The 23,190-nt window shown below is 34.4% G+C and overlaps 1 long non-coding RNA gene across 1 annotated transcript in view; it reads right to left on the bottom strand.

The window, feature by feature from the left end:
- Positions 1-2,303: 2,303 nt before the first annotated feature.
- The window catches only part of LOC118351516 (uncharacterized), a 194,046-nt gene continuing 173,159 nt past the window's right edge, over positions 2,304-23,190 (bottom strand). The window contains exons 5-6 of the long non-coding RNA XR_007403897.1: positions 5,975-6,088; positions 2,304-2,603 (exon numbers count right to left, since the gene is read on the bottom strand). This is a non-coding gene — a long non-coding RNA (uncharacterized LOC118351516). The remainder of the gene's footprint in view (positions 2,604-5,974; positions 6,089-23,190) is intronic.

Here is a 23,190-nt window from a genome sequence, read left to right as displayed (position 1 = left end):
TTGTATCCCTGAGAGTTAAGTAGCTAAAGTTGGCATGGATTGTGAGATGGATTATGCCCAACTTTGTTTCACAATCTTTACACCCACCAGTTGTGAGATGTAGGTAGCATTTACTTGGAGGAATGCAAAACTATTGGAAAATCACAGCCTTGACACCACACGAACATATGCATTATTTCTTACAGTAGTTTAAAATGCCAGTGCATGGTTTTTTTGTTTTTACCTGAGATTTTAAGATAGCTTTAAAATTTTGAAAAGGTATTAAATCAATTTTGTTTCTCAGGCAGCAGATGTAAAAGAGTTTTTGTTTGTTCTCCTTCTGATTAATGGAATTGGCTGGAGTTGGCAATGAGTGTCAGAGTTGCTATGTTTTAAACAGTGCATCTATGGTTACTTTAATTTCTTTATGTTGAAGATGTCCTTTTCACATTTCGAGGTACCGATGATGGTATCATATTATTCATGTAACCTAGAGTTCAAAATAGAGTAGAAACAATTTATTGTTTGTTCATTTGTTTGTAAAGTCAACTGATAGTTATTAATTATTTTGGCCAGCCTTTATGCTTCTAAGTACTTAGGTACTGATGGTGGTTTCAAAAGCTTCAAGATACTGTAGCCCAGATACTGTTTTCAAAAATCCCTTAGTCCAGCAAACAACAAAAACAAGCAAAAAATATTTGTATGGAAGCAGCAACATATAGGAAAAAGAAGATGATTGTAGTGTCAGGCAAATCTGGCTTAAATAGTTAAATACTCTTCCATGTACATATTGGCTGATGTACTTGGACAAAGAATAAGCCTCAACACATAATAATGCTTCCCTTACAGGATACAAATGAGGATGATCAGTAATGGATGCCTAGGGCCTAGAATAGTGGCACACAAGGTAAAAGGGAATCGCTGTCCTTAGACCTATCTTACTAGGCTCTTGGTTTGTCTACCTATTGGGAGGACTAATACTACATAACGCAGTAATGCTGTTGGTTAGGCAAAATAGACAGTATTATGGTTATCCACATTTTACAGTATAGATGCCAGGATTTAGTGTAGTAAAAAAAATATTGTGCGAAGCTACATAGTTTCTAAATGACATTGCCTAGATTCAAACAAAGCCCTTTCTTCAGACTTTAAACCTGAAACCCGTGTGTTTTGACTCTTCCCACGCACTATCCTGCTGGTCAGATCTTTAAAAGGTTTCTTATTAGTGACTCAGATGTATAATTTGGGGACATATGATAGGAAATATTTCAGGAATACACAATACTTATTATCCCAAACACTTTTACAAAGAAAAAAACACAACATAAAGTAGGAATGAGGGTCCCATACTTGAAAATTAAATATTTAAAGCCAAGTTTGTTGAGTAACTGCCTGATACATTTTTGACAACTGATGTGTATTTACTCAGCAAAGTGGCAAGAATGACCACCAGAGATGTCCATTTAGATGAGCTCTGAGGAGTTTCTTCAGGAAACTCATTCTGAAGGTAGAAAGATCCCTGAACTGAGATTGACATGCCAACAAAGACTTAGCTATCTGGGATGGGATTTAAGGAATTATAAATATGCAAAAGTCTGTATTATTTGCATTTGTCTCCCTTGAACTGATGGCCCAAGCAGGAGTATAAAGTCAAAAACTTGAAGAACAATTTCAGGAAGAATTTTTCAAGCCCTAATATGTGTTGGGGCAGAGGTGGAGGATGGGAAGCAGGTAGCAGTGCTTGGGACCCTTCTAACAGTGCATATCTCAAAAGCAAGAGGCAACTTCCATTTCTACCCTTTCATCTGAGGCAGGTTCCACCAAATTAGTGACAATACCCAGTGAGTATGAAAGGAGGCTCAAGACCAGAAGCTCTGAGACCAGACAGAAGTAATGCTCAGCATAAACATTATTGCTGTGAGCATGTGATGAACAACACTTGTATATTCTCAGAAATATTTGATAGGAAGACTTTGAAGTAAGGGGTTTAACTTGTGAAGAGAAGAATCATCAAATTTGGGTGTTACAGAAAATGTACATCCATCTGAATTCCCAGGTTATGTTCTCTGGGAATATTTGAGTTACATATATGATAGACATTGTTGCAAAAACAATTCCATGTATTGCAACCACTTTAATATCTGGATATATTGCACGTGCTGTAATGTTTTTTTCATCTGGTTGTAATAGATTGTATGCAGCAAATCATCTTGGGCTATAACTAAGCTACCTTGTTCTTAATATTAACACATTGTTTCTTCCCCATGGAAATCTTCTACCTATAGCACCTCCTTTCACCCCAGTAGTCACCTGTCCAAATCTTACCATTCTATGAGGCTCAGTTATTAAATGCATCCTTTGTCATAAAACTTATAATTATCCAATCTGATGAAGACAGCATGGGAGAGTGGGAAAGAAAAGCCATCTTGGAGTAGTGAGATCAGGGTATGATTTGAATTTCGCTCATAGACTAGAAGTCAATTGATCTCTCCAGCCTTTGCTTTCCTTGGTGTAAAGTGAAAGAGGAGGATCAACCTTCACAATGTTGTTGAGAAAGTCAAGTGAGATGGTTTTGTAGAAAAAGTCTTCAGTTTGGAAATCATAGTATAATGGAAGGTTGGCAGCTAATGGAAAGAATATAGGATTTTTATGTCAGACAAAGAATAGTTATAAATTTTTAAATACTTATAACCTTCAATTACTTAACATTTTTGAATCTAAGTTTTTTCATATGTAAACTAAAGACTAACATAATAGTTCCCACCTTATAAAGGTGGTGGAAAAGTATAAATGAGATAATATATTTCAAACAAATGACCCGTAGAGATACTCAAGAAATGTTAGTTTTATCCTTTTTGAAGGAATCTGTACTTTTATTAAAAAGATTCTGTCTTTTGATACTAATTGCCTTTTATTTGAGCTACTCATGTGCTTTTCTTACCACTTCTGTCCAACCAAGATATTTTGGAAAAGAAGTCTATCCTTTATTAGTGTTTGCAGCTTTAACATTGTAGAGCTTAATAAAACTCAGTAAGTGACTAAATGAGAGAATACATAAGAAAGCTAAGTTCTTTGCCTGAGAGACTTTAAAACACTGGAGGACCAAAAAAAAAAAAAACAAAAAAAAAACAAAAAAACCAAAAAACAAAACAAACAAAAAACTGGAGGACCATCAGGGCAGTTGTTGAGAGAGTTGGAAGAGGTGATGTAGCAACTAAAAGTAAAGTGCAGAAGCACTGAAGTGGAAGCCACAGAATGATTGTGGGACTCATTTTGCTGCTGGGAGGAGTACATGTAACACACGGGAAGACCAAGGGCAAAGAACAACTTGTGCTTTCTGAGCCAAAAATTGATTGCATTGAGTACATTCATGTGAAAGTCTGGGTTTCCCAGGGATTAAAGTGTGTGCATAACAACAAAACAAACTCTTCAACAATCTAAATGTCTGCTTCTCTTTCCTTATGGGCTACTTCTCTTCAGTATATTTGAAAACAAAGAAGACTAAGGTATTTGCATGGCTAATTCGTCCCAGAGGGACTTTTGTCAGCATCATGTACTTCTGCACACTGCTCCACTTTTGGGGTAGACCAGCAGGTTGGTGGCTGTCTGGGCATAATTCCTTTTGAAGAAGACTGGATTCTAAGATTTAGCCTCAACAAAAGAGCAAATGTAGGGCTATTACCTCTTCTTTCTATTGACCCTGTCCTTTTATTTTTCACAGTACTTTAATCCAGGGAACATGTGATTAGTTTATCAGAGATTCCAAAACTTGGGATAACCAAAGTAATTTCCATGTAGAAGAGAAAATTGAAAAAAAAAAAAAAAAAGAAGAACATTGATAAGTGTATGTTAAATATTTTCCCTCCATAATTCATGGGAAAGAGAACCAAGAAACTAAATTCTCAAGGTTCATCATTTATCCTTTTAGGATTCACTTCAAAGTTGTCTTCTTCATTCACATGTCTGGTGCCTCTGTACTCCTTATTCTCTCTCTTTCTACATGCAGTTCATTTTCTGGGACTTGCCATGTGGCTTCCTTAGGCTTCTGTACAGTATGTCAGTCTCAGGTTATTCAGCTGCTTTCCCCAGAGCTAGGGTCTAAGGGAAAGGAAGTAGAAACTACTATCTCTTAAGACTTTGACTAGGACACTGATATGACTTTTGCTGTATACCATTGGCCATATAAGTCACAGGGTCTTCCCAGAAGCCAAGATAAGGAATTATAGACCTCATTTCTGGATGTAAGGAGGCTCAAGAAGATAGGGGTCTTTTAAATTCACACATATACCATTTTATCTTCTGGGAATTTTTTTTGTATATTTTTTTATTGGAGTTCGATGTGCCAACATATAGTATAACACCTAGTGCTCATCCCATCAAGTGCCCTCCTCAGTGCCCGTCACCCAGTCACCCCCACCCCCCACCCGCCTCCCCTTCCACTACCCCTCGTTCGTTTCCCAGAGTTAGGAGTCTCTCATGTTCCTTCACCCTCTCTGATATTTCCAACTCATTTTCTCTCTTTTCCCCTATAATGCCTCTCAGTATTTTTATACTCCCCGAATAAATGAAACCATATAATGTTTGTCCTTCTGGGAATTTAAAACTAAAGACCACCTAGAAGTTTCCTCCATCCCCACGCCTCCCATCTCTGGCTTTCTGAAAGTATATTTTATCAAGTTTGAGTGATTCATTCAGATCAGGTCATGAATTATAAACTTATCTTTTAATCCTTCTGATTGCCCAGTAGGTAAATATTTATACAGAAATATACACACACTTCTCCAAGGCATACATTAATTCCCTGAGACAATACAATTTAAAATTATAAGGAGGAAGAAATATTTTCCTGACATTCTCTGTAATTGACGAGGGTCTTTTTTCAGAACAGAATTATTTTATATTTTCATGTGAAATGACTTTTTTACTTATCCCATCTTTTCCATTTTTACCTGTCTCTATGTATTATGTTCTTTTAGTTTAAGAATAAGAAATTTGGCTTTTGCTAAACCAAATATATGTTAATACCTTAACCCTTAGAAAAAAAGAAGAAGAAATGGAATAAAAATTTAGGAATTTCTATAACAGATTTAATTAGATAACCATCTAAAGGCTCTCCTGTGTCTGTGTTTTGGGAAGAGAAGGCATAATTTTGTCATTTTGATCATATAAAGCTTATTTTTTTATATTAACATCTTCCATTTGGTACAAGTGAATTAATGTATGTGTTGAAATATCAAGTGGCTTTAGAGTTCAGAAACTTTGGGAATATCTGGCCCAGTGTTTTTCAAACTTAAAAAAAATCAGCCTATTTGCCCTCCCCCATTTATATTTCAACTGAATAAAATTGACTTCAAATATAGATAATGTACAAAAGTAGAGCTACTATTGCTTAAAGAAATTAGGGGTTGTGGTACCCCAGCCATCATTCTTCCCTTGCACTGTCCCGTTTTCTTTCTCAGGAGTAGCTGCTGAGGAACTTTCAATAAAACCTAAACTTTAAAAAAAAAAAAAACAAACAAAAAAAAAACCTAAACTTTAGAAAAACATATCCCACTCCTCATAATGTGAAAGATCTGAGGCCCAATTTTATTAAATACCTGCTCGAACCTAGCTGATTATAAGTGCTGATCGCTAACACATATTGAGTAATGGGTTAACCTAAAGTAGGCACTTTTCTTAGCACTTGGCATGGCTTAAAGCATCCAACCCTCCACATCAATTCCATCAGTTCCTAGATGCTCATTATCCCCACTATGTAGATGAGGTCAGAAAGCTTATGTGATCAGAAGCAAATAAGACTGGAATTCAGGTCTTTGTAACTCTCAGGGCAGTGTTCTTGATGCTCTATAATACTGCCTCTTACACCTCAAAACACCTTCATTTTATGATTATAACTGAACTTTGGAAACGACAAAATCATGTAATTAATCATTACTACTCTGTTTACGTCAGTGCTTTCCAGGGACCTATAAAGTCAAAATTGTGACATTCTCACCTGCCCCATAGTATTTAACTAAAGTTCTGGGTTGCTGTGCGCCTCCTGTACCATAGACGTTGTCTCAAATTTTGTCATCCACAGGTAGTTTGGGGATGTGAAAACTTCTGAGACCTGCAGGGAACAATGGTGGAGAGGAATTGGAAAGGCCAATCCAATGTGTATGTGCAGAATTAGACCTGTGAGAACTAGGAAAAGTCCTATCTTTTCTTTATCTTTCTATTTCTCTAGGGCAGATACTCTGCCTACAACTATATCTTGATGTTCCCCATGTATATTGCAGGCCTTGAATACATATTCGTTGAATTAGCGGACAAATTGGCAGCATTATCTCTTTCTCTAATTAACCAAGTGACCTAATGCCAAACAGCTCTCTCCATTCCTCCCTCCCCAGCCTGTCTTGCTATTAATGGCACAAGGGCCAGCTGCAGAGTGATGGAGACAGCTGTCTGCAAATTACTGGTAAGGGGTAGAGAAGAGGCCCAGGATGTCTGAATGACCTATCAATTGGATAATCCACTTGTGGTTAATTGAGAACAAGATTCAATTAACACATTTGTACACTGTTCATCTGAAAAATTCCAAGAAATGTAAAATCGTGACGAGAGTATGCTACTCTGATGCATGGTGCACGAATATGTTCCTAAGTGAGTGAAGTTACTTAATTTGGGTTAATATGAGTGAGTGATTGACTTTCTTATCTGAAGTCAGATGGGTAGCAGGAAGAAGATGGTATTTGAAAGGCTAAGCTGAGTGAAGCCATGAAGTTTATCCAAACTTAATTTAAAACAGAAGGTTCAGATCTTGTGAATTCTGACACATACATATATGGAAAGAAGGAAACACACTTTTAAATACCACTATTTTAGGTAGCATAAAGTCTTTAGCTCAAACTTTTAAAACCCAATATAGTCGGATGTACAAATGATGGTTCTATCTCCTGGGATGGCCTATAAAAGTGCATATTTGTTCAACATTTTAAGATCCTCAAATTGAAAGTGCTGTGTAAATACTGGGCCAGATTAGCTCGCCATGTGTCTCCCTGTGTGCACAGAGCTTTCACTGACTTCAACGGGTGCAATGTGGTGGGAGAATCTGGCTCATTATTAGTTTTCCTATTTTGATTTGATCAACTGTTGTCAATTACAGACATTGGTAATTACCCACAGAGAAGGAGAGGAGGGAGGAAAAAAAACTTGCTATCATAATATTTATCTTATCAGTTATGGTATTTTCCTATATTGAAAAAAATATTGTGGTGAATTGTGTAACACAGCAAGTACTGATTTTACAGTGCCCTTGACTTCAGTGTATTTTTATACAGATTTTTCATTTTTTCGATCAAAAGCCACATGATTATACAGTAATGCTGCTTCACGTATCACTGTGCCCTGCTAATCCTCCTTCTCACCCCACCGTCTGCGCAGTATTGCCCCTTAGATTCTCTACCCACTACCAACTTCATAACCCGGGCCACCGCTGCCCAAAACGCTTTCTGTGATGGAAATGCTTTATATCTGCACTGTCCAATGTAGTAAACAATAGCCACATGTGGCTATTAAGCACTTGAAGTGTGGCTGGTATAATTAGGGAACTGAATTTTTAATTTAATTTAAAATTAAATACACACATAGCTAGGGGTTACCATATTTGGTACAGTCCAAATGCTTATGCCTTAATTACTGTGATAGCCTGTTGACTGCTACTCTCATCGGCAGGACGTTTGTCGTCTTGTATGATACCAGACTCATCATCTTTAAATTCTTCTTTCATTAGGACGTTCCCTACTTAGAAACTTAGGTTGGTTTCATGCAGCCTATCTATGATAGTAATCTATATAATAAAGTATACCCTAAACCTGGCTGCTCCTCAGAACCATGTGGGGATACAACTTAGAGTATGTGATCCCTTAGGTCCAAGGCGGAACTGATTCAGATCTAGCCAATTTGAGCAATTAGTAGTCTATTTTTTCTACCTTTTTGTATATCTACTGTTTCTATCTACATAAAGTCATAAACACTTCTTACCTAAATCCTGCAATACTCTTGTAACATTTATTCCTATCTCTCTCTCTTTTTTTCTTTTTGCCATTCCTCCCCTCTCCCACCCACAGTCTATTCTCCAAATAATAGTTGCAGTGATATTCTCAAAATTCACAATAGGTTACTCTGACAGTTCAAACCTTCCAAAGCATCTCCATTGTATAGAATAAAATGAATTTTTTTCCATGCTCATTACAAGCCTACATGGCATGCTTCCTACCTACCATTTAAATCTCATTATTTTAAAAACACTTTCCTTGTTTACTACTTCCACGCTCCTTCCTTGAATACATTAAATATCTTTTCATCTTAAATTCTTTGGCTGGTTGCTTTCTCTGCTTGTTCCATTCTTCCTGGGATCTTCAAAAGGGCAACCCCTTCTCATCCTTCACCTCTCAGTTCACATATCACCCCAGAAAGATATTCCTTGTCTGCATTATGTACTCTTTCTATCCCATGTTAGTCATTTTCTGTACACATCTTTTTAATGTCCACAGGTACTTATTATTATCTGATATTATGTTTTATTAGTTTATATGTCTCTTACTCATCTCCTACTGCTAGGAAATAGGTTCCCTAAGAGTGGCGATTTTACCTTTCTTGTTTTGATGCTCAGATTTTTAAAATAACAATTGCCTTTTTTGTTCACATGTTCTTAACCTTGTCGAACACAGTGGCTTATAAAATGGTGTTTTGAGACCAGCAACGTCAGCCTTATCTGGAAACATGTTTGAAAAGCAATTCTGTGGTTCCTACCCCAGATCTGCTGAATCAGAAACTCTGGGGGTCCAATCCTGTAATCTGTACTTTAGCTAGAACTCCTGGTGATTTTCATGAAGCTGAAGTTTGTGAATGACCACTCTACAAACATTCAGTGTCATAAAATTCGGCAATTTTTCTATCATTATCTATTTCTTAATAAGTTAATTTTCTTTTTTAGAGTAGCTATTTGAAGATACACTCTGTGAAGTATTTCCTTTATTTATTTGACTAGGATATGTCAGATCCTATTATATGCAGCCAAAGAATCATCAGAAGCATATTTCCTTTGTTGAACTCATGGTGCCCCCCACCCCACACACATAACTGCAATTCTTTTCTGGTCCACTTTTTACATGTGCTTGTTACAGTATGTTAAGAGTTCCCAAGAATATTTTTTAACTTACAGTTTTATTATTTGTTTCTATAGACATTACATTGTGGTCTAAAAATGTGAAATGTATGGCTTCTGCTGGTTCACATTTTTTTTAAAGATTTTATGTATTTGAGAGAGAGAGAGAGAGAGGCAGAGACACAGGCAGAGGGAGAAGCAGGCTCCATGCAGGGAGCCTGATGTGGGACTCGATCCAGGGCTCCAGGATCACGCCCTGGGCTGAAGGCAGTGCTAAACTGCTAAGCCACCAGGGCTGCCCTGGTTCACATTTGTTGAGAATCAGAGCTCAAAAAATAATAGGAATGATTGCCTGTGATTTTAGTCACCTTTGAGGCATCTTGATGGAGTTAGCTAACTGTGAGACAAGAGAAAGGTAATCATCCTAGTTTCTCTACCATGCTCCTAGTTGGCCACACATAGTAAAGAGAAACCAGAGAAATTATTCAGGTAAGTGGCTTTGATTCTAAAAAAAAATGATAGAAGGAAAAATCTGGAAGAGAGACAATACAAAGTACAATCTATTATTATGCCTCTTTACACACATTGCTTTCCCTTTTAATACTTGGTTTTGGATCAGTTAGGATTTTGCACTGGCATATAACAGATTATCTAATTGAAACCAGCTTAAACCAAAGAAAGATTTATTGGCTCATTTACATGAAAAGCCCAGGGATATCCAGTTTTAGGCATTACTTGATACAATGACTCCAGTGGGGTTAGCTCTCAAACTTCCTATCTCTTGGTTCTGCTTTCCTCCATGTTAACTTAATTTCTGGACTTCATATAGTGGCAAGATGAGTGCTCTTTGTTCCTGGTCTAATTTTCCCTTAATTTAAGATCAACGGAGAAGAGATGTTTGCTCTTTCCAAAGTTAAAATAAAAATCCTTGTCCTTACTCTAATTGGCTTAAGTTCTGCCATGAGTCTACTTCTGAAGTACACATTATGGGTAAGAGTATACCATGTATTTCATTGCCTGAGAATAAAAAAAAAAAGTACCCATACCTGGTCGAGGGATTAGAATCTGTTTTACTAAGCCAAATTTTTTAATTAGGGGGAAAGAGTGATATTCAAGAGGAATTTTGGAGAATTAGTATCAAATGAATAGACAATAGATTTTGGTAATCCAAAATAAATATGTAAATGCATAAAATTAATAAATAAATATATATATATATATATCCTTCAAAGTTTGGGCATACAATTCTAAATTCAAAATTGTTTTTTCTTAGAACTTTGATGTTACTCCTTTGTCTTCACTCACAGGACTGGCAATGAGAAGTCTGATGTTACCTTGATTTTTATTGCTTCAATTGTAAGAGTGAATATCATATCTAGAGCATTGTAGCATGTTTTTCTTCATCCAAGGTCCTACTGTACACTTGATAGATCCTTTCAGATTGATTGAAGATATGTCTCTTTTTAAGCTCAGGGAATTTTTCTATATCACTTAATTGACTATTTCCTTTCTTCTGTTTCTTCTTTCCACTTTTTTCAATAATTCAATATGATTAGTTCAAATGCTTAAATATATTAAATTTCTGAATTTATGCTTCATTTCTCTAAACTTTTCTGCCACAATTTCTATATTATTCTATGTGCAATATTTTGGAAGTATAGCACAATGAAATTTTCCCACTTAATATATTTATTCTTCAGCTGTGGCTTTTCTGTCATTCTACAGATGTCATCTATGGAGGGGTTTATTTTATTTTATTTTTGGCAGTCACATTTTGGCAATCACATTCTTCATTTCCAGAGAATAAAATTGGTTACTTTTTAAAAGTAGCATTAGTATTCTATAATTAGTATTCTTTGGATTTTACAATTAGGAAGAGATAATTGCTCCCACCCTAGCAACTAAAGCCAGATAATCTATAGAATCATGGTTTTTGTTCGGTTTTGCTTTAATCACAATGGAGTGAGAATGTAAAGAAAAGTAAATAAGTGAAATTTCTTAAAGTGAATATTCCTTGGCAGAGTAGAGAAGGATGGTTTCTTTCAGCCTTACTGAAGCTGTAGGAGAGAATACTGTGATAGATGGGTGTAAGGAGAAACTGGCTAAAGTTTTAGGTAACTATTATTAGTCATGTGTGGGCTTGAATTATGGATAATAACTATCCACAGCCATAGATGAATCTGTACTGTTCTACTGACTTTTTTTCTATGAACCTTCAATAAGTGTGTAGGTCATACAGTGAAGGCTGGAGGCAGGGTATATTTGAGGCATATGGAAGCTTTACCAAGTGCACACAGTGGCCTCTCGGAGGGTGGGTGTAAAACAACTGAGCTGAGACAAATCTCTCCAAAGTAATTCACATCTTTACTAAAGGCTGAAAACTGGGAGGAGGGCAGTAGAGCTGAGAGCTCTCACAAAATATAAAGAGAGACCTCTCCTGGTTTGAAATGTTTACACCTAAGCAATAAAGACAAACAGGACACCCATCAAGCTTATCAATAATGACTAACAGAAGCAGGGACATGCTTTATTATATTGGGAGTAAATCTTAGTTCTTTAATTTCTACTCTTTATTTTTACCATAAAATGGTTTGTATAAATCAAAAGCTATAAGATGCACAAAGAAGTAGAAACATGTGACCCATGAAAGAGAGGAAATAGTCAATAGCAGCATGCCCAGAGATAGACCAGCTATTGTAATGATTAGACAGAAACGTTAAGCTATGCGTGTAGATATTACAGTCCAGTGAAAAATTTGAACATCCTGTGATAAGGGATGAGTGATTTATTTCACGAGGGAATAAAGGTATAAAAATGAAATATACATACTTCTCAGAAATGAAGCATACACTGAGGGATTAACAGTAGGTTGAACACAAAAGAGAAAAGATTCAGTGAATTTAAAGATAGATCACTAGAAAATTTCCAAATAAACATTAAAAACATAAAAAAAAGAACAGAGCATCTGGTACCTGTATTTGGAATCCCAGAAATATGTACTTAGAGTCCCAGAAGGGGAGATTAATAATGGGGCAGAAGAAATATTTTAAGATATAATGGCTAAGAATTTTCCATAATTAATAAAAGACCAACTTGGAGATCTGAGAAGTTTAACAAATCCCAAGCATAATAAAAACAGAGAAAACCATATGTAGTCTCACTATAGTCAAACTGCTGAAAACCAAACATAAAAGGGAAATTTAAAGAGCAGCTAGAGAAGAAAAAATATATATACAGTAGAGAAATGATACCAATGACAGCTGGTTTCTTATCATAAACAATGGAGACCAAAATAAAATGAAATAACATGCTTAAAGTGTTAAAAAAATAACTGTCAGCACAAAATTCTACATTCAGCAGAAATATCCTTCAAAAGTGAAGATGGGAGAAATAGATTTTTCAGATAGACAAAAGCTGAAAGAAGTCTCTCCACAGATATTTTCTATAAGAAATAGTAAAGAAAAGTTGTTCTAGCTGTAAGGAAATGATGTGAGAATGGAAGCCCATATAAATGTGGGAGGAAATGAAAAGTATGGAAATGGTAAATATGTGGCTAAATAAAAAATGTAGTTTTGCTTTTTTTAAATTCTTGCATATTTTAATTTACTTTATTATGGATTAAGGCAAATAATAACTTTTAGAATACATAGCACATGTAAAAGTAAAATATATGACAGAAAGAAATTCAAAGTGGGAAGCAATAATAATACTGTAATGTTTTTACATTTCTTTATATTATTTGAAAGCTGATTATGAAAAGATAAATATATTGTCATTAAAGCAACATTGAAAAAGTAGTACAAAGAAGTATAGCTTAAAAGTCAATAAAGGAGATAAAAAAATGTTTTTAAAAATGCTGATTCATCAGAAAAAGGGAAGAAAGGAAATACAATGAAAGAAATATCAGATGATGCAAATATAAAATAAATATGATAAAAGGCACAAAACTATCGATAATTATGCCCCATGCAAATAAGACAAATTCTGTCAGACTTTTTTTTTTTGTTTGTTTGTTTTTTTTTTTGTTTTTTTTTTTCTGTCAGACTTTTTAAGGTGAGATCAACTCTATGCTGTGTATAAGAAATACACTTTACGTATAAAGGTACCTTCACAGTGAAAGTCAAGTATTTGAAAAGTACACCAAAAATAGGAAAGTTCAGATAAAGGAAACTACAAGATAGAGTGTCTTAATAGAAATAAAGGTAAAACATTTATAGCAGGGTCAGTTTTATCAAGAAGACATAATAATCCTAAATGTGTATTATAAACCTAATAACAGAACTTTAACATTGTGATATTGTGGCATACGGTAAGAAATATGTGGTCTTCTTTGCTATTTCCGCCAGAGAGCTCCTAAAACACTTTAAATTTCCTAAGTGAAAAAAGCAATGGGAGTGTCTTGTGTTAAAATATTTGGCTTTTTGTCCTAAAATAGCTCCAAAGGGGCACCTAGTTGGCTCAGTTGGTTAAGAGTCTGCTGTTGACTCGGGTTGTGATCCCAGGGTTCTGGGATCCAGCTTCACAGCCAGTTTCCTGCTCAGCAGGGAACCTGCTTCTCCCTCTCCCTCTGCTGCTTCTCCTACTTTTGTGCACACACTCTCTCTCTCTCTCTCTCTCTCCCTCTCTCAAATAAATAAAAAACCTCTTTAAAATAAAATAGCTCCATAGAGATAAAAGCATCATCTTGTTATTCATAATAAACTGCTTTCAATCACACTTGAGTTTATGTTAATGGGGTGACTTTTGGAAAGAGTCTAAGGATGAGGGCTCATTGCCACAGGAACCAACCATGATTAAGGGGTTGAAACTTTCAGTCCCACCCCTCAATATCTGAGAAAAGGAGAGGACTTGGAGCTTAAATCAATTGCCAATAGCTAATGATTTAATCAGTTGTCTCTATTTATTAAAGCTTTCATAAAAAAACCAAAACAATGGTGTTGTTTCACTCCCATCAAACCTTCCAGGTTGATGAACACATGGAAGTGCTGAGAGAGTAGTGCATCTGGAGAGGACATATAATCTCTATCCCACTTCCCATATACCTTGCCTTATACATTTCTCCCATCTGACTGTCCCTGAGTTATATTTTTTTTATAATAAACAGGTAACCTGGTAAGTAAAATATTTCCCTGACTTCTTTGTGCCACTCTAGAAAATTATACAATAAAAGATATGAGAGCCTCTGATTTACAGCTTATCCTTCAGAAGCATTGGTAAAAAGAGATTTATGCTTGGCATTGAAGCCAAAGAGAAGCAGTCTTGTGGGACTGACTCTTAACCTGTGGGATCTGACACTATCTCCAGGTAAATAGTGTCAGTATTGGATTAAATTGTAGGGTATCTAGCTCTTGTGTGAGAATTACTCAGTGTGTGGAACTCCCACTTACACATTTGGGGACCAGAGGTATCAGAATTAAAGTGTTTTGTAAGTAGTGAGTAGAGTGTCAGTGTAAAGGAGAAACAGGAGCAGTATTTTCCCTCCTACATTCAGGTCACCAAACATGATAAAAGTAAAAAAGACAAATAGAACAAATCTATATAATTAGAGATTTTAACACCTCTTTATCAGTAATAGCCAGAATGAGCATTAAAATTTTTTTAAAATAAGTTTATATATTATAAACCATTTCAACCAATTTGATTAATATTTGTATAGTATCATAGCCAACAATTTGATTACCCATTCTTTACAATTGCAAATGTAACATTCACTAAGATTGAACATATGCTGAGTTACAAAACAAGTTTTAATATGTATTAAAGGATTAAAATCATATTTAGTTATTTTTTGACCAATACAAAGCTAAGTTAGGTATCAGTAATGGTGAATTATCTGAAAATGCCAAATAACTTCAATTTAGAAAGTTTACATTCAAATAATTTATGAATTAAAGAAGAAAATATAGTGGGATATAGAAAATATTTCAAACTGACTTATAATGAAAATCCAACACAAAAATTTGCGGGATGCTGCTACTGTTAAACCAAACTTAAAGAAATATTTATAGATTTAAATGTTCTAAAGGAATAAAGGTATAAAGTTAACATTTACAACACTCAACCTTACAACACTAAACAAACAAACCCCAAACCCAGAGTAAGTAGAAAAAGGCAGTATAAAAAATAAGAGCAGAAATTATTGAAATAGGACAAATTTGGTTCTTTGTAGTCATTAATAGAATTGATAAAGCTGTGGCAAGATTAAGAAAAAAAGGGAAAAAAACCTATTTGAGAAAAAAGGAGAAAGGAGACATCACTATAGTTTCTACAATTTATTACAATGAAATCAAGAGGAAATAGAAAATATGAATAGTTGAAAATCTGTTAAAGAACTTGAATTAGTAATTCAAAAGCTTCCCACAAAGAAAACCCCAAGACCAAAGGCTTCATTGGTTAATTTTGTCAGATACTTAATATGTAACCCCAAACTTAAACTCTCAGAAAATAGAGTAAGTGAGCACTTTCTTCCTTTTCTCATGAGGCCAGCATTACTCTGATATCAGAACCTGATGAAGCTATGACAAAAGAAAATGTAAGTCCAATAACCTTCATGATTACAAATGTAAAAATGCTTAATAAAATATTAGCAAATCGAATCTAACGATATATTATGCTAAAGTATTACATCAGAAATACAAATCTGATTTAACATTTTTAATGTTCATTTTAACTACATTTTATTTTAATTAATTTGGTTTTCAGTAAATTTAATTCACAAAATTATTGGAATAAATCAGAATGATGTTATTATCTCAAAAGATGCAAAAAATTTTTTGACCAAATCCAGCACTCCTTCATAACACAGTGTTAGCAAATAAGGAATATAAGGAAACATCCTAAATCAGATAAAGAACACCTATCAAAAAAATCTTGCAGATAATTTCATTCTTAATAACAGAATAGTCAATTTTGCCTCCTAAGATTGGGATCAAAGTAAAAAATATTTTCACTACTTCCATTAACATTTAATTATAACTCCTAGCCACTGTAATAAGGTAAGAAAAATAAAAGACACAAGAGTCAGAAGAGAAGTAAAAGCGGTGTTATTTGCAGGCAGTATGATTGTTAACATAGAAAAATCTAAAGGAACCAACCAAAAGCTGTTGCTAATAGCTAAATGTAGCATGGTCATAGTTTTGAGGTATTGACATAGTATTGAATATAGACAATTTTATTTTTGTATACTGGCAATGAACAAATAGAAAATTAAAATGATCAATATTTATAACAGTGCTAGAAAAAATATACATATTAATAAGTTTAGTGAAAGGTGCACGACCTCTACACTGAAAATTATACAACATTAATGGCAGAAAGAAAAGAAAACCTAAGTAAATGGAGACCTAGATCATGATTATGGTTTCAATAACTCAATATTGTTAAGATATCAATTTTCTTCAAATTGATCTTTTGATTCAAAGCAAGCTCATTCAAAATCCCAGTAGACAATTTCCCCTTGAAAATTAACAATCTATTTCTAAATTTATATGGACATATAAAGAATCTAGACTACACCAAGCAATCTTGGGAAAAAAATGGCAAACTTTACATTATCTGTTTTTAAGACTTACTATATTACTGGAAAGCCACAATCATAAAGGCAGTGTGATATTGGCTACTTCTATATATGTAGGTAGAGTCAAGAAATGAATCCATATATACATAATTGATTATTGAACAAGGTACCAGACGAAATATATACCCATGCCCACTAGAACTGCTAACATAAAAATGATTGACAATACCAAATGTTGGTTAGGATGTAGGGAAAACAGATGTCTACTACAGTGTAGGTTGGAGTGTAAAATGGGACAGACATTTTGAGAACTGGTTGGCATTTTTTAAAATAGGGTTAAACTTCTATCTACCCTATGGCCTTGAAATTCCATTCTTAATAAAAAATACTTCTACGAGAATGTTCATAGCAGCTCTAGTCACAATAGCCTCAAGTTGGAAACTAGTCAAATGTCCTACAGCAGGAGAATGGATCAGTAATATATGGTATAATTATACAATAGAATACTATTTTTGACTAAGAAGTATGCAGTATAGGTGAATGTCAAAAGCATTTGGTTGAAAGATTATATACTTTATGATTTCATTTATATCACATCAAGAACAGACGAAGTTATTCTATGGTGATTTATTATTTTTTTTCCTATGGTGATTTAAATCAGAAAGTTATTGCTCACAATGGGGAGATTGAAAGGAGCAAGAGACCTTTCTGAAATGATATAAATGTTTTAAATCTTGTTTTGGGGTGTTACACGAATATACATAATTATCAAAATTCATACTCCGCTCTATTAAGTTTGTTTCTTCAGATGTTAATTCTTGTTATTCTTAATTTGGTACTTTTATTTCATGGAGTTGATTTTCTTAAAATCTCTCAGGATTTGCGTTTGGATGTCATCTTTGTATCAGAGAGTCTTTATTTACCTATGTGTATGTGTGGTTCTGTTAACTACTGCCTGCCTAGTTGTAGGGCAATGGTATGACATGCAATTTATAGTATACACTAGCAGCTCATTTCTCGACATTGAAACTCTCTTGTTCCCATGACAGTGGGGATTCCTCACTGACTTTTTGGCCCGCATGCACACAGTCAATGCTGCATTCTTCCAAAGGATTTCTGTTTTTGCTGTGTGTGTGTGTGTCTGGGTGTGTGTGTGTGTGTGTGTCTGGGTGTGCTTATTTGTTGGGGGCAGAGAGTGATTGGTTAATCTGCTAAACTACTTCAAATGTGTTTACACACCAAATCACCCTGACGGTTGCTCAGCTCTCTGGGTGTGAAACAACCTTGAAGCTCCTTCTACCTTCTGTGGCAGTTTTCTTCATGCATATTGATTTTAACTGCTTTCCATGTGGTGCAGATTTCCTAAAATTTCTGGCCCAAATTAACTCCCTTATGCTTTTCCAGTGCTGTAATGAACTTACAATTAAGGGAAATGGGTGTGTTTTCTGTCATTTGTGGAGATTTGGATTGGGACTTAGAAACAAACACATTTGCTCTGTTTGCCATCTTGATCCAATTCCTGAAGTCACTTTTAATTAGCAGCTTTGTTGCTATTTTACATACTGGTGTACCTTTGTCACTCTCATTATCACATTTATGTGGCCCTGTATAATGATCTATTGACCTGCACTCTTGCTATTTGTAAAGTAGGATATTTGACAAGTTCACAAAGGTAGACAATAGATTGATCTCTGAGGTACAAGCAGTTTTGAAAAGGAAAAAAAATTACTTCAACATGTTTGTCTTTGCAGGAAATAGGATTGATGTTTCAGAGTCTTTACCTAGAGATTCAACTCTATAGACAAATCCTAAATGAAAATATAGGAGAGCCCTACTCAAAATCACCTGAAATATTCCTAAGCAACTTGGGCCCTATTTATCATTCTAATGTTGACTTAACATGTTAGGAGGTTGTATCTATAAATGAAGGATGAGTTTGTGTACTAAAGTCAAGTGCTATTTGCTGAGGATACTATGACTTTGGTTTGACTTTCTGGCTGATAAAAGCAGATGGGAAAGGTTTTCTTTTATTGTTTGCTTTCACATTAAAAACAAATACTGCCAAAAACAAGGATTGAAGTACCGCAGTTCCTTCTCTCAGCTGTTATTTAGAGGTGTCCAAAACTCTTCTCAGAACATTAGATAGTACAAATTCATGGGAAGCCAAGAGGGAAAACAGCATTTGCTAGTTCTTCATCTGCCCCTTGCACACAGGTTGTTTATAACATCAAGAGATGATATGATATTGAATTCGTGAAGGGTACTTTTCTATTGAGTACTTTCCATGTTGTAGAACAGAAAACTGAATAAAGCATAATTAGGCAATTTAGGTTCAGTTTTAAAAGAATCTAGAAAAGATTTTATGAAAATGTAAGGCCTTTACAATGTCATTTAAAGGAAGACTAACTTTGGTTATTATGATAAGTTGGCAAAAATCATTTTTATCTAATGAAATTTTGGTAGTGTATTTACAGTTTCCAATAAGTAGTGTAACAGACTCTTGTGACTTGAGTAAACCTTATAGTCATGGTAAAAACATTAGAAATCCAGTAATTCTACAATTCAGTGAGTAGTATCTAAAGCCTTGTAGTTTTCCTGCCTAGATATGTTGTTCTAAGATCATATACTTTTATCAACAGATTTTATTTAATGTTACATCTTTAAAAATACACTTTGGTATTGGTACTTGGGTAGTTCAGTCAGACATTCGACTCTTGATCTCAGCTTAGATCTTAATTTCATGGTTGTGAGTGTGAGCCCCAAGTTGGGTTCTGCCCTGGGTGTGGAGGCTACTGGAAAGAAAAAAAAAAGAAACAAGAAGAAAAGAAAAGAAAAGAAAAGAAAGAAAAAGAAAGAAAAGAAAAAGAAAAGAAAAGAATAAAAAAAAGAAGAGAAAAGAAAAGAAAAAAGAAAAGAAAGACTACAGTAGACCTTGAATGTGTATTAATGTGAACACACTTGTTCCTTCTACTGGACAATTTTGTTTTTATTTTTTTCTCTTCTAAAGTGCAACCAACATCTTTGCAAATAAATATATGGGGGTATATTCTGATTATTTCCTAGAAGTTTATTCAGAGAAGCAGAATCAACAGTTCAAAAAGGGGTTGTATAAATGATCTAGCTGTAGCTTCCATCTCCTAAATTATTTCCAGGATTTTGCTGGTTCAAGGAGCTGGCTTTTTCTTTATTCTCTCATCAATTCTAATGACACTTCCCTAAAAGTTGAAGAAGATGACCATTTTTCCTTCAGGGTTATTGGAATAGTTGTGCTCCTTTACTGGAACTTATCAACAAGTTCCAAGATCCATTTGTATGATTCGAAGATTTTTTTTTTCAGGCTTCTGAAAACTATAACCAACTTATTTCTAGAAATGTTGCTTCAATTTATACTCTCACCATTCTAACCGATACTAGATATTATGATTTCTTTAGAAATTTGGATAAATCAACATTTTAAAATGGCATTTGTGTATTCTCATTTTAGTTTACATTTATTTATTTGCTAAAAATTTGCCAGTCATTTGTATTTTCAGTTTTGTGAAATATATATTTATGCCATTCCCCCATTTATGCTTTCAATATTTTTTATGTACATATAATTTAGATTAATTAAAAACATGTACAAATTGACATAGATCATGGACTATTTGGTAAAAATGTTCCGATTGATTTTATAAATTGGTTTCATATTGTTTTATGAAATACATATATAGTCAAGTGTATAAATTTTCTTTTTAATTGCTTTTAACCATAAAGAACACTTACAATTGTTTAAAAATTTTTAATTATTAAAATTGTCAAAGTATAATTGACACACCATGTTATATTAATTTTGGTGTACAAGGTGATAGTTCCATACATTAAAAGTCTCGCCAGAAATGCTATGCTTTCCATCCCCATAACTTATTTTATAACTAGGAATTTGTACCTCCTAAACTCTTTTACCAATTTTACCCATTCCTCCCAACCCCTTCCCTTTGGCAACTACAAGGTCTCTGTGTTTTTGAGTCTGCTTCTTTTTTTGTTTTCCATTTTAGATTCCTCATAAAGGTGAAGTCATATAGTATTTGTCTTTCTCTGATTTATTTCACTTAGCACAGTTCCCCTACCCTAAGGTCCATCCATGTTGTCACAAATGGCAAGTTCATTCTTATTTATGGCTGAGTAAATTGTGTGTGTGTTTCATGTCTTCTTTACCCATGCATCTGTTGATGGAAGCTTAGGTTGCTTCCATATCTTGGGTATTGTAAATAATACTGCATTAAACGTAAGTGTGCATATATCTTTTTAAATTAATGTTTTCATTCTCTTTGACTAAATATTAAGTAGTAGAATTAATGGACCATATGGTATTTCGAATTTTTTGAGGAATCTCCATACTGTTTTCTACAGGGCTTCACCAATTCCTACCAATCGTTTATGAGGTTTCTTTTCCTTCACATCCTCACTAACACATGCTATTTCTTGTCTTTTTGATACGAGCCATTCTGACTGATGTAAGGTTAGGTCATTGGATTTTGATTTGCATTTCCCCAATGATTAGTGATGTGTTGAGCATTTTTTCATCTGTCTGCTGACCATCGGCATGTCTTTGGAAAAATGTCTGTTCAGGTTCTCTGCCTATTTTATTCAGGCTATTTGGGGTGTTATGGTATTGAGTTGTATAAGTTCTTTATATACTTTTATATTAAAGCCTTATCAGGTATCTTATGCAGATATCTTCTCCCATTCAGTAGGTTGTATCATTCTTTTGTTGATGGTTTCCTTTGCTGTGAAAAAGCTTTTTCTTTTGGTGTAGTCCCAATAGTTTATATTTTCTTTTGTTTTCCTTGCCTGAGGAGACATACCTTGAAAAATATTTCTATAGCTGGTGTCAGAGAAATTACTACATATGTTTTCTTTTAGGAATTTTGTGGTTTTGGGTCTTAGCTTTAGGACTTGAGTTTATTTTAATGTATGGTGTAAATAAGTGGTCCAGTTTTATTCTTTTGCATGCAGCTGTCCAGTTTTCCCAACACTGTGGAAGAGACTGTATTTTTCCCATTGTATATTCCTGTCTCCTTTGTCATAAACTGACTGTATAAATATGGTTTATTTATAGACTCTATTCAGTTCTATTGATCTCTGGTCTATTTTTGTGCCAGTACTATACTGTTTTGATTACTACATCTTGTAGTATATCTTGAAATCCGGAATTGGGATACTTCTAGTTTGTTCTCAAGATGTCTTTAGCCCTTTGAGGTCTTTTGTGGTTCTATGCAAATTTTAGGATTATTTGTTCTAGTTTTGTGGAAAATGTTGGTATTTTGATAAGGATTGCATTAAATCTATAGATTTCTTTAGGTAGTATGGACATTTTAACAGTATTGGTTCTTCCAATCTGTGAGCATGAAATATCTTTCTATGCGTGTTATTTTCAATGTCTTTCATCAATGCTTTGTAGTTTTCAGAATAGAAGTCTTTCACCTCCTTGGCCAAGCTAATTCCTATATATTTGGTACAACTGTAAATGGGATTATTAATTTCTCTTTCTGCTACTTCATAAGTATACAGAAATGAAATGCAGTGAATTTTTGTATACTGATCCTGTATTCTGTGACTTTACTGAATTAATTTATCAGTACTTTGTAGGTTTTGGTAGAGTCTTTAGGGTTTTCTGTCTATAGTATTATGCCATCTGCAAATAGTGAATATTTTACTTCTTCCTTACCAGTTTGGATGGCTTTTCTTTTTCTTGTCTAAGAAATTTCCTTTACTGGGACTTCCAATACTGTATGAAATAAAATTGGTGAGGGTGGACATCCCTGTTTTGTTCTTGATCTTGGAGAAAAGGCACTGACTTTTCCAGCATTGAGTATGGTGTTAGCTATGGGTTTTTCACATGTGGCCTTTGTTATGTTGTGGTATGTTCCCTCTAAAACTAGTTTGTTGAGAGTTTTCATCATGAATGTTGTTGCAGTTTGTCAAATGCTTTTTCTGCATCTATTGAAATGATAATATGCTTTTTATCCTTTCTCTTATTTGTAATATAGCATGATGATTGATTTGTGAATATTGAACCACACTTGCATCCCTGGAATAAATCCACTTGATCATGGTGAATGATTTTTTAATGTATTATTGGATTTGGTTTGCTCATATTTTGTTGAGGATTTTTGCATCTCTTTTCATCAGAGACGTTGCCCTGTGGTTTTCTTTTGTTTGTAGTGTCTTTATCTGATCTTGGTAGCAGGTACTACTGTCTTTGTAGAATGAGTTTGGAAGCTGTACTTCCTCTTCTGTTTTTTTGGAATAGTTTGAAAAGAGTAGGTATTCACTGTTCTTTAAACGTTTGGTAGAATTCACTTATGAGGCCATTATCCCAGACTTTTATTTCTTAGGAGTTTTTTGATTATTGGTTCAATTTGGTTACTAATAATGGGTCTGTTCAAATTTTCTACTTCTTTCTCTTGCAGTTTTGGAAGATTGTATGTTCTAGGAATTTATCCATTTCTTCTAGGTTGTCCAATTTACTGGCATATAATTTTTCATAGTATTATTTTAATCC

The sequence above is a fragment of the Canis lupus genome, chromosome 19 (genome assembly GCF_003254725.2).
Source record: "Canis lupus dingo isolate Sandy chromosome 19, ASM325472v2, whole genome shotgun sequence".
In the NCBI taxonomy this organism is placed as follows: Eukaryota; Metazoa; Chordata; class Mammalia; order Carnivora; family Canidae; genus Canis; species Canis lupus.
This window is presented reverse-complemented; position numbering and strand designations above follow the sequence as displayed.